The sequence below is a fragment of the Balaenoptera borealis genome, assembly GCF_965194805.1.
Source record: "Balaenoptera borealis genome assembly, chromosome: 1".
Classification (NCBI taxonomy): Eukaryota; Metazoa; Chordata; class Mammalia; order Artiodactyla; family Balaenopteridae; genus Balaenoptera; species Balaenoptera borealis.
The window spans coordinates 69,819,600-69,832,420 of NC_138860.1; positions in this window are offsets into that span (position 1 = coordinate 69,819,600).

Below are 12,821 nucleotides of genomic sequence, written 5' to 3' on the forward strand. Positions count from 1 at the left end.
CATAGGATATTTGTCGTACCCTTTTGAGTTACGTAACCTTATATGATTATTTCTAGGCTCAACTGTAGTCCTGAAAACGGCATTGTTCATTTTTTTCCCGAGGCTACTATTCTGTTTGGTACGTATACCACTTCTTCTTTGTCCATTCATCTGTTTATGAACCTTTTTTCTGCTTCCATGTCTTGGCTATTTCAATATTGCTGCAGTGCTCATTTGCCTGCCTGTGTCTTTCTGATTCAGGTGGTCTTAGGTTATAGGCCCAAAAGGTGACCTGCCGCATCATATGGTAGCTCAATTTTTACCTTTTCAAGCAGCTCCATTCAGTTTGCGTTAGTGCTGTTACCACTTTACATCCCAGCAGCAGATAGAAGGTATACATTTCTCTAAAACCCCTTCAGCATTTATAGTTTGTAGACTTTTTGCTGATGGCCATTTGACTGGTGTGAGCTGAAACCTTTTTGGAGGTTGGATACGCATGTGGCGAATAATTCCTTATACTGATCTTTAGGCATATCCTTTTTCTTCTTTTCCTTTTTTTGTTAAAGTGTGAGTACAACTTCCCTCTTCATATTCACTTTTTGAAAAATTTCTCATGTGTTGAATTTTCTTGCGTATTCCCTACCCCAGGGCATTTTTTGAGGGCAGGTGTCATTTAGACCCCTGCAGTCGTTTTGACTATTAAGCAACCATTAGCACTGGGTTTAAAGCTGCTGTTGTGGGAAACAGCCACAAGGCGGCAGCATTATTACGTTCTCAACTCTTGTTACTATGGCAACAGAGTCTTCCTGGTGGTAGTGTTCCGAGGTTGTAAATTAGAGTGGAATGTGCTGGGACAAGCCTCCAGAAGTTTATGTCTCCTTACTTATGTTTGTTTTTTAAATTTAATTTCTTTTTCTTATCAGAGTAAATTTGATTTTAGTGTTTTGATTGCCTGGCTGTACAGAATCTGCTCAATGATTCATACATATGTCTGTTCATCCTCGGGTCCTGTTACCATGTATGTGATTACAAAATGTATATTTTAAAGGTATTGGTGATTATATAATTCATACAGTTTATCTGTTATATGTTTTTATACACTTAACATACATTAGTATATGTATGTTAACCCCATAGTCCTAGTTAACCCATCCTCCCACCTTTCATTTTGGCTAACCATTAGTTTATTTGATAAGTCTGTGAGTGTCTTTTTCTGTGGAAATATGTTCATTGGTAGCAATCTTAGGATAACATGTATAAATGTTATCATAGGATATTTGTCGTACCCTTTTGAGTTACTTAACGTTATATGATTATTTCTAGGCTCAACTGTAGTCCTGAAAACGGCATTGTTCATTTTTTTCCCGAGGCTACTATTCTATTTGGTACGTATACCACTTCTTCTTTGTCCATTCATCTGTTTATGAACCTTTTTTCTGCTTCCATGTCTTGGCTATTTCAATATTGCTGCAGTGCTCATTTGCCTGCCTGTGTCTTTCCGATTCAGGTGGTCTTAGGTTATAGGCCCAAAAGGTGACCTGCCGCATCATATGGTAGCTCAATTTTTATCTTTTCAAGCAGCTCCATTCAGTTTGTGTTAGTGCTGTTACCACTTTACATCCCACCAGCAGCTAGAAGGTACACAGTTCTCTAAAACCCCTTCAGCATTTATAGTTTGTAGACATTTTGCTGATGGAAACGATTGGTGTGAGCTGAAACCTTTTTCCATTTGAATTTGCATGTGTCTAATAATTCATTCTACTGAGCTTTAGGCATGTCCTTTTTTTTCTTTTCCTTTTTTTTTAAAGAGTGAGTACAACTTCCCTCCTCTTATTGATTTCTTGAAAAATTTCTCATGTGTTGAATATTCTTGCCTATTCCTTACCCCAGGGCATTTTTCAGGGCAGGTGTCATTTAGAGCCCTGCAGTCCATGTGATTATTAAGCAACCATTAGCACTGGGTTTAAAGCTGCTGTTGTGGGAAAGAGCCACAAGGCGGCAGCATTATTACGTTCTCATCTCTTGTTACTAGGGCAACAGAATCTTCCTGGAGGTAGTGTTCCGAGGTTGTAAATTAGAGTGGAATGTGCTGGGACAAGCCCCCAGAAGTTTATGTCTCCTTACTTAGGTTTGTTTTTTAAATTTAATTTCTATTTCTTATCGGAGTAAATTTGATTAGAGTGTTTTGATTGTCTGGCTGTACAGAAACTGCTCAATGATTCCTACATATGTCTGTTCATCTTCGGATTCTGTTACCATGTATGTGATTACAGAATGTATATTTTAAAGGTATTGGTGATTATATAATTCATACAGTTTATCTGTTATATGTTTTTATACACTTAACATACATTAGTATATGTATGTTAACCCCATAGTCCTAATTTACCCGTCCTCCCACCTTTCATTTTGGCTAACAATTAGTTTATTTCATAACTCTGTGAGTGTCTTTTTCTGTGGAAATATGTTCATTGGTAGCAATCTTAGGATAACATGTATAAATGATATCATAGGATAATTGTCATACCCTTTTGACTTACTTAACCTTATATGATTATTTCTAGGCTCTACTGTAGTCCTGAAAACGGCATTGTTCATTTTTTCCACGAGGCTACTATTCCATTCTGTCCATATACCACTTCTTCTCTGTCCATTCATCTGTTTATGGACATTTTTTTTGCTTCCATGTCTTTGCTATTTCAATATTGCTGCAGTGCACATTTGACTGCCTGTGTCTTTCCGATTCTGGTAGTCTTAGGTTATAAGCCCAAGAGGTGCCCTGCCGCATCATATGGTAGCTCAATTTTTACCTTTTCAAGCAGCTCCATTCAGTTTGCGTTAGTGCTGTTACCACTTTACATCCCACCAGCAGCTAGAAGGTACACAGTTCTCTAAAACCCCTTCAGCATTTATAGTTTGTAGACATTTTGCTGATGGAAACGACTGGTGTGAGCTGAAACCTTTTTGAATTTGAATTTGCATGTGTCTAATAATTCATTCTACTGAGCTTTAGGCATGTCCTTTTTTTTCTTTTCCTTTTTTTTTAAAGAGTGAGTACAACTTCCCTCCTCTTATTGACTTCTTGAAAAATTTCTCATGTGTTGAATATTATTGCCTATTCCCTACCCCAGGGCATTTTTCAGGGCAGGTGTCATTTAGAGCCCTGCAGTCCATGTGAATATTAAGCAACCATTAGCACTGGGTTTAAAGCTGCTGTTGTGGGAAAGAGCCACAAGGCGGCAGCATTATTACGTTCTCATCTCTTGTTACTAGGGCAACAGAATCTTCCTGGAGGTAGTGTTCCGAGGTTGTAAATTAGAGTGGAATGTGCTGGGACAAGCCCCCAGAAGTTTATGTCTCCTTACTTAGGTTTGTTTTTTAAATTTAATTTCTATTTCTTATCTGAGTAAATTTGATTAGAGTGTTTTGATTGTCTGGCTGTACAGAATCTGCTCAATGATTCCTACATATGTCTGTTCATCTTCGCATTCTGTTACCATGAATGTGATTACAGAATGTATATTTTAAAGGTATTGGTGATTATATAATTCATACAGTTTATCTGTTATATGTTTTTATACACTTAACATACATTAGTATATGTATGTTAACCCCATAGTCCTAGTTTACCCATCCTCCCACCTTTCATTTTGTCTAACCATTAGTTTATTTCATAAGTCTGTGAGTGTCTTTTTCTGTGGAAGTATGTTCATTGGTAGCTATCTTAGGATAACATGTATAAATGTTATCATAGGATATTTGTCGTACCCTTTTGAGTTACTTAACCTTATATGATTATTTCTAGGCTCAACTGTAGTCCTGAAAACGGCATTGTTCATTTTTTTCCCGAGGCTACTATTCTATTTGGTACGTATACCACTTCTTCTTTGTCCATTCATCTGTTTATGAACCTTTTTTCTGCTTCCATGTCTTGGCTATTTCAATATTGCTGCAGTGCTCATTTGCCTGCCTGTGTCTTTCCGATTCAGGTGGTCTTAGGTTATAGGCCCAAAAGGTGACCTGCCGCATCATATGGTAGCTCAATTTTTACCTTTTCAAGCAGCTCCATTCAGTTTGCGTTAGTGCTGTTACCACTTTACATCCCAGCAGCAGATAGAAGGTATACATTTCTCTAAAACCCCTTCAGCATTTATAGTTTGTAGACTTTTTGCTGATGGCCATTTGACTGGTGTGAGCTGAAACCTTTTTGGAGGTTGGATACGCATGTGGCGAATAATTCCTTATACTGATCTTTAGGCATATCCTTTTTCTTCTTTTCCTTTTTTTGTTAAAGTGTCAGTACAACTTCCCTCTTCATATTCACTTTTTGAAAAATTTCTCATGTGTTGAATTTTCTTGCGTATTCCCTACCCCAGGGCATTTTTTGAGGGCAGGTGTCATTTAGACCCCTGCAGTCGTTTTGACTATTAAGCAACCATTAGCACTGGGTTAAAAGCTGCTGTTGTGGGAAACAGCCACAAGGCGGCAGCATTATTATGTTCTCAACTCTTGTTACTATGGCAACAGAGTCTTCCTGGAGGTAGTGTTCCGAGGTTGTAAATTAGAGTGGAATGTGCTGGGACAAGCCTCCAGAAGTTTATGTCTCCTTACTTATGTTTGTTTTTTAAATTTAATTTCTATTTCTTATCGGAGTAAATTTGATTTTAGTGTTTTGATTGCCTGGCTGTACAGAATCTGCTCAATGATTCATACATATGTCTGTTCATCCTCGGGTCCTGTTACCATGTATGTGATTACAAAATGTATATTTTAAAGGTATTGGTGATTATATAATTCATACAGTTTATCTGTTATATGTTTTTATACACTTAACATACATTAGTGTATGTATGTTAACCCCATAGTCCTAGTTAACCCATCCTCCCACCTTTCATTTTGGCTAACCATTAGTTTATTTCATAAATCTGTGAGTGTCTTTTTCTGTGGAAATATGTTCATTGGTAGCAATCTTAGGATAACATGTATAAATGTTATCATAGGATATTTGTCGTACCCTTTTGAGTTACTTAACGTTATATGATTATTTCTAGGCTCAACTGTAGTCCTGAAAACGGCATTGTTCATTTTTTTCCCGAGGCTACTATTCTATTTGGTACGTATACCACTTCTTCTTTGTCCATTCATCTGTTTATGAACCTTTTTTCTGCTTCCATGTCTTGGCTATTTCAATATTGCTGCAGTGCTCATTTGCCTGCCTGTGTCTTTCCGATTCAGGTGGTCTTAGGTTATAGGCCCAAAAGGTGACCTGCCGCATCATATGGTAGCTCAATTTTTATCTTTTCAAGCAGCTCCATTCAGTTTGTGTTAGTGCTGTTACCACTTTACATCCCACCAGCAGCTAGAAGGTACACAGTTCTCTAAAACCCCTTCAGCATTTATAGTTTGTAGACATTTTGCTGATGGAAACGATTGGTGTGAGCTGAAACCTTTTTCCATTTGAATTTGCATGTGTCTAATAATTCATTCTACTGAGGTTTAGGCATGTCCTTTTTTTTCTTTTCCTTTTTTTTTAAAGAGTGAGTACAACTTCCCTCCTCTTATTGATTTCTTGAAAAATTTCTCATGTGTTGAATATTCTTGCCTATTCCTTACCCCAGGGCATTTTTCAGGGCAGGTGTCATTTAGAGCCCTGCAGTCCATGTGATTATTAAGCAACCATTAGCACTGGGTTTAAAGCTGCTGTTGTGGGAAAGAGCCACAAGGCGGCAGCATTATTACGTTCTCATCTCTTGTTACTAGGGCAACAGAATCTTCCTGGAGGTAGTGTTCCGAGGTTGTAAATTAGAGTGGAATGTGCTGGGACAAGCCCCCAGAAGTTTATGTCTCCTTACTTAGGTTTGTTTTTTAAATTTAATTTCTATTTCTTATCGGAGTAAATTTGATTAGAGTGTTTTGATTGTCTGGCTGTACAGAAACTGCTCAATGATTCCTACATATGTCTGTTCATCTTCGGATTCTGTTACCATGTATGTGATTACAGAATGTATATTTTAAAGGTATTGGTGATTATATAATTCATACAGTTTATCTGTTATATGTTTTTATACACTTAACATACATTAGTATATGTATGTTAACCCCATAGTCCTAATTTACCCGTCCTCCCACCTTTCATTTTGGCTAACAATTAGTTTATTTCATAAGTCTGTGAGTGTCTTTTTCTGTGGAAATATGTTCATTGGTAGCAATCTTAGGATAACATGTATAAATGATATCATAGGATAATTGTCATACCCTTTTGACTTACTTAACCTTATATGATTATTTCTAGGCTCTACTGTAGTCCTGAAAACGGCATTGTTCATTTTTTCCCCGAGGCTACTATTCCATTCTGTCCATATACCACTTCTTCTCTGTCCATTCATCTGTTTATGGACATTTTTTTTGCTTCCATGTCTTTGCTATTTCAATATTGCTGCAGTGCACATTTGACTGCCTGTGTCTTTCCGATTCTGGTAGTCTTAGGTTATAAGCCCAAGAGGTGCCCTGCCGCATCATATGGTAGCTCAATTTTTACCTTTTCAAGCAGCTCCATTCAGTTTGCGTTAGTGCTGTTACCACTTTACATCCCACCAGCAGCTAGAAGGTACACAGTTCTCTAAAACCCCTTCAGCATTTATAGTTTATAGACATTTTGCTGATGGAAATGACTGGTGTGAGCTGAAACCTTTTTGAATTTGAATTTGCATGTGTCTAATAATTCCTTATACTGAGCTTTAGGCATGTCCTTTTTTTTCTTTTCCTTTTTTTTTAAAGAGTGAGTACAACTTCCCTCCTCTTATTGACTTCTTGAAAAATTTCTCATGTGTTGAATTTTCTTGCCTATTCCCTACCCCAGGGCATTTTTCAGGGCAGGTGTCATTTAGAGCCCTGCAGTCCTTGTGACTATTAAGCAACCATTAGCACTGGGTTTAATGTTGCTGTTGTGGGAAACAGCCACAAGGCGGCAGCATTATTACGTTCTCATCTCTTGTTACTAGGGCAACAGAATCTTCCTGGAAGTAGTGTTCCGTGGTTGTAAATTAGAGTGGAATGTGCTGGGACGAGCCCCTAGAAGTTTATGTCTCCTTACTTATGTTTGTTTATTAAATTTAATTCTATTTCTTTTTGGAGTAAATTTGATTAGAGTTTTTTGATTGTGTGGCTGTACAGAATCTGCTCAATGATTCCTACATATGTCTGTTCATCTTCGGATTCTGTTACCATGTATGTGAATACAGAATGTATATTTTAAAGGTATTGGTGATTATATAATTCATATAGTTTATCTGTTATATGTTTATATGCATGTAACATACATTAGTATATTTATGTTAATCCCATAGTCCTAATTTACCCATCCTCCCCCCTTTCATTTTGGCTAACCATTAGTTTATTTCATAAGTCTGTGAGTGTCTTTTTCTGTGGAAATATGTTCATTGGTAGCAATCTTAGGATAACATGTATAAATGATATCATAGGATATTTGTCATACCCTTTTGACTTACTTAACCTTATATTATTATTTCTAGGCTCTACTGTAGTCCTGAAAACGGCATTGTTCATTTTCTTCCCGAGGCTACTATTCCATTCTGTCCATATACCACTTCTTCTCTGTCCATTCATCTGTTTATGGACCTTTTTTTGCTTCCATGTCTTGGCTATTTCAGTATTGCTGCAGTGCACATTTGACTGCCTGTGTCTTTCCGATTCTGGTGGTCTTAGGTTATAAGCCCGAGAGGTGCCCTGCCGCATCATATGGTAGCTCAATTTCTACCTTTTCAAGCGGCTCCATTCAGTTTGCGTTAGTGCTGTTACCACTTTACATCCCAGCAGCAGATAGAAGGTACACATTTCTCTAAAACACCTTCAGCATTTATAGTTTGTAGACTTTTGCTGATGGCCATTTGACTGTTGTGAGCTGAAACCTTTATGGAGGTTGGATACGCATGTGGCGAATAATTCCTTATACTGATCTTTAGGCATATCCTTTTTCTTCTTTTCCTTTTTTTGTTAAAGTGTGAGTACAACTTCCCTCTTCATATTCACTTTTTGAAAAATTTCTCATGTGTTGAATTTTCTTGCCTATTCCCTACCCAAGGGCACTTTTTGAGGGCAGGTGTCATTTAGACCCCTGCAGTCATTGTGACTATTAAGCAACCATTAGCACTGGGTTTAAAGCTGCTGTTGTGGGAAACAGCCACAAGGCGGCAGCATTATTACGTTCTCAACTCTTGTTACTAGGGCAACAGAATCTTCCTGGAGGTAGTGTTCTGAGGTTGTAAATTAGAGTGGAATGTGCTGGGACAAGCCCCCAGAAGTTTATGTCTCCTTACTTATGTTTGTTTTTTAAATTTCATTTCTATTTCTTATCAGCGTAAATTTGATTAGAGTGTTTTGATTGCCTGGCTGTACAGGATCTGCTCAATGATTCATACATATGTCTGTTCATCTTCGGGTCCTGTTACCATGTATGTGATTACAAAATGTATATTTTAAAGGTATTGGTGATTATATAATTCATACAGTTTATCTGTTATATGTTGTTATACACTTAACATACATTAGTATATGTATGTTAACCCCATAGTCCTAATTTACCCATCCTCCCACCTTTCATTTTGCTAACCATTAGTTTATTTCATAAGTCTGTGAGTGTCTTTTTCTGTGGAAATATGTTCATTGGTAGCAATCTTAGGATAACATGTATAAATATTATTATAGGATCTTTGTCGTACCCTTTTGAGTTAGTTAACCTTATATGATTATTTCTAGGCTCAACTGTAGTCCTGAAAACGGCGTTGTTCATTTTTTTCCCCAGGCTACTATTCTATTTGGTACGTATACTACTTCTTCTTTGTCCATTCATCTGTTTATGAACCTTTTTTCTGCTTCCATGTCTTGGCTATTTCAATATTGCTGCAGTGCTCATTTGCCTGCCTGTGTCTTTCCGATTCAGGTGGTCTTAGGTTATAGGCCCAAAGGGTGACCTGCTGCATCATATGGTAGCTCAATTTTTACCTTGTCAAGAAGCTCCATTCAGTTTGCGTTAGTGCTGTTACCACTTTACATCCCACCAGCAGCTAGAAGGTACACAGTTCTCTAAAACCCCTTCAGCATTTATAGTTTATAGACATTTTGCTGATGGAAATGACTGGTGTGAGCTGAAACCTTTTTGAATTTGAATTTGCATGTGTCTAATAATTCCTTATACTGAGCTTTAGGCATGTCCTTTTTTTTCTTTTCCTTTTTTTTAAAGAGTGAGTACAACTTCCCTCCTCTTATTGACTTCTTGAAAAATTTCTCATGTGTTGAATTATCTTGCCTATTCCCTGCCCCAGGGCATTTTTCAGGGCAGGTGTCATTTAGAGCCCTGCAGTCCTTGTGACTATTAAGCAACTATTAGTACTGGGTTTAAAGCTGCTGTTGTGGGAAACAGCCACAAGGCCGCAGCATTATTACGTTCTCAACTCTTGTTACTACGGCAACAGAGTCTTCCTGGAGGTAGTGTTCCGAGGTTGTAAATTAGAGTGGAATGTGCTGGGACAAGCCCCCAGAAGTTTATGTCTCCTTACTTAGGTTTGTTTTTTAAATTTAATTTCTATTTCTTATCAGAGTAAATTTGATTAGAGTGTTTTGATTGCCTGGCTGTACAGAATCTGCTCAATGATTCATACATATGTCTGTTCATCTTCGGGTCCTGTTACCATGTATGTGATTACAAAATGTATATTTTAAAGGTATTGGTGATTATATAATTCATACAGTTTATCTGTTATATGTTTTTATACACTTAACATACATTAGTATATGTATGTTAACCCCATAGTCCTAATTTACCCATCCTCCCACCTTTCATTTTGGCTAACCATTAGTTTATTTGATAAGTCTGTGAGTGTCTTTTTCTGTGGAAATATGTTCATTGGTAGCAATCTTAGGATAACATGTATAAATGTTTTCATAGGATATTTGTCGTACCCTTTTGAGTTACTTAACCTTATATGATTATTTCTAGGCTCAACTGTAGTCCTGAAAACGGCATTGTTCATTTTTTTCCCGAGGCTACTATTCTATTTGGTACGTATACCACTTCTTCTTTGTCCATTCATCTGTTTATGAACCTTTTTTCTGCTTCCATGTCTTGGCTATTTCAATATTGCTGCAGTGCTCATTTGCCTGCCTGTGTCTTTCCGATTCAGGTGGTCTTAGGTTATAGGCCCAAAAGGTGACCTGCCGCATCATATGGTAGCTCAATTTTTATCTTTTCAAGCAGCTCCATTCAGTTTGCGTTAGTGCTGTTACCACTTTACATCCCACCAGCAGCTAGAAGGTACACAGTTCTCTAAAACCCCTTCAGCATTTATAGTTTGTAGACATTTTGCTGATGGAAACGACTGGTGTGAGCTGAAACCTTTTTGAATTTGAATTTGCATGTGTCTAATAATTCATTCTACTGAGCTTTAGGCATGTCCTTTTTTTTCTTTTCCTTTTTTTTTAAAGAGTGAGTACAACTTCCCTCCTCTTATTGACTTCTTGAAAAATTTCTCATGTGTTGAATATTCTTGCCTATTCCCTACCCCAGGGCATTTTTCAGGGCAGGTGTCATTTAGAGCCCTGCAGTCCATGTGACTATTAAGCAACCATTAGCACTGGGTTTAAAGCTGCTGTTGTGGGAAAGAGCCACAAGGCGGCAGCATTATTACGTTCTCATCTCTTGTTACTAGGGCAACAGAATCTTCCTGGAGGTAGTGTTCCGAGGTTGTAAATTAGAGTGGAATGTGCTGGGACAAGCCCCCAGAAGTTTATGTCTCCTTACTTAGGTTTGTTTTTTAAATTTAATTTCTATTTCTTATCGGAGTAAATTTGATTAGAGTGTTTTGATTGTCTGGCTGTACAGAAACTGCTCAATGATTCCTACATATGTCTGTTCATCTTCGGATTCTGTTACCATGTATGTGATTACAGAATGTATATTTTAAAGGTATTGGTGATTATATAATTCATACAGTTTATCTGTTATATGTTTTTATACACTTAACATACATTAGTATATGTATGTTAACCCCATAGTCCTAGTTTACCCATCCTCCCACCTTTCATTTTGTCTAACCATTAGTTTATTTCATAAGTCTGTGAGTGTCTTTTTCTGTGGAAATATGTTCATTGGTAGCTATCTTAGGATAACATGTATAAATGTTATCATAGGATATTTGTCGTACCCTTTTGAGTTACTTAACCTTATATGATTATTTCTAGGCTCAACTGTAGTCCTGAAAACGGCATTGTTCATTTTTTTCCCGAGGCTACTATTCTATTTGGTACGTATACCACTTCTTCTTTGTCCATTCATCTTTTTATGAACCTTTTTTCTGCTTCCATGTCTTGGCTATTTCAATATTGCTGCAGTGCTCATTTGCCTGCCTGTGTCTTTCCGATTCAGGTGGTCTTAGGTTATAGGCCCAAAAGGTGACCTGCCGCATCATATGGTAGCTCAATTTTTACCTTTTCAAGCAGCTCCATTCAGTTTGTGTTAGTGCTGTTACCACTTTACATCCCACCAGCAGCTAGAAGGTACACAGTTCTCTAAAACCCCTTCAGCATTTATAGTTTGTAGACATTTTGCCAATGGAAACGATTGGTGTGAGCTGAAACCTTTTTCCATTTGAATTTGCATGTGTCTAATAATTCATTCTACTGAGCTTTAGGCATGTCCTTTTTTTTCTTTTCCTTTTTTTTTAAAGAGTGAGTACAACTTCCCTCCTCTTATTGATTTCTTGAAAAATTTCTCATGTGTTGAATATTCTTGCCTATTCCTTACCCCAGGGCATTTTTCAGGGCAGGTGTCATTTATAGCCCTCCAGTCCATGTGATTATGAAGCAACCATTAGCACTGGGTTTAAAGCTGCTGTTGTGGGAAAGAGCCACAAGGCGGCAGCATTATTACGTTCTCATCTCTTGTTACTAGGGCAACAGAATCTTCCTGGAGGTAGTGTTCCGAGGTTGTAAATTAGAGTGGAATGTGCTGGGACAAGCCCCCAGAAATTTATGTCTCCTTACTTAGGTTTGTTTTTTAAATTTAATTTCTATTTCTTATCGGAGTAAATTTGATTAGAGTGTTTTGATTGTCTGGCTGTACAGAAACTGCTCAATGATTCCTACATATGTCTGTTCATCTTCGGATTCTGTTACCATGTATGTGATTACAGAATGTATATTTTAAAGGTATTGGTGATTATATAATTCATACAGTTTATCTGTTATATGTTTTTATACACTTAACATACATTAGTATATGTATGTTAACCCCATAGTCCTAATTTACCCGTCCTCCCACCTTTCATTTTGGCTAACAATTAGTTTATTTCATAAGTCTGTGAGTGTCTTTTTCTGTGGAAATATGTTCATTGGTAGCAATCTTAGGATAACATGTATAAATGATATCATAGGATAATTGTCATACCCTTTTGACTTACTTAACCTTATATGATTATTTCTAGGCTCTACTGTAGTCCTGAAAACGGCATTGTTCATTTTTTCCCCGAGGCTACTATTCCATTCTGTCCATATACCACTTCTTCTCTGTCCATTCATCTGTTTATGGACATTTTTTTTGCTTCCATGTCTTTGCTATTTCAATATTGCTGCAGTGCACATTTGACTGCCTGTGTCTTTCCGATTCTGGTAGTCTTAGGTTATAAGCCCAAGAGGTGCCCTGCCGCATCATATGGTACCTCAATTTTTACCTTTTCAAGCAGCTCCATTCAGTTTGCGTTAGTGCTGTTACCACTTTATATCCCACCAGCAGCTAGAAGGTACACAGTTCTCTAAAACCCCTTCAGCAT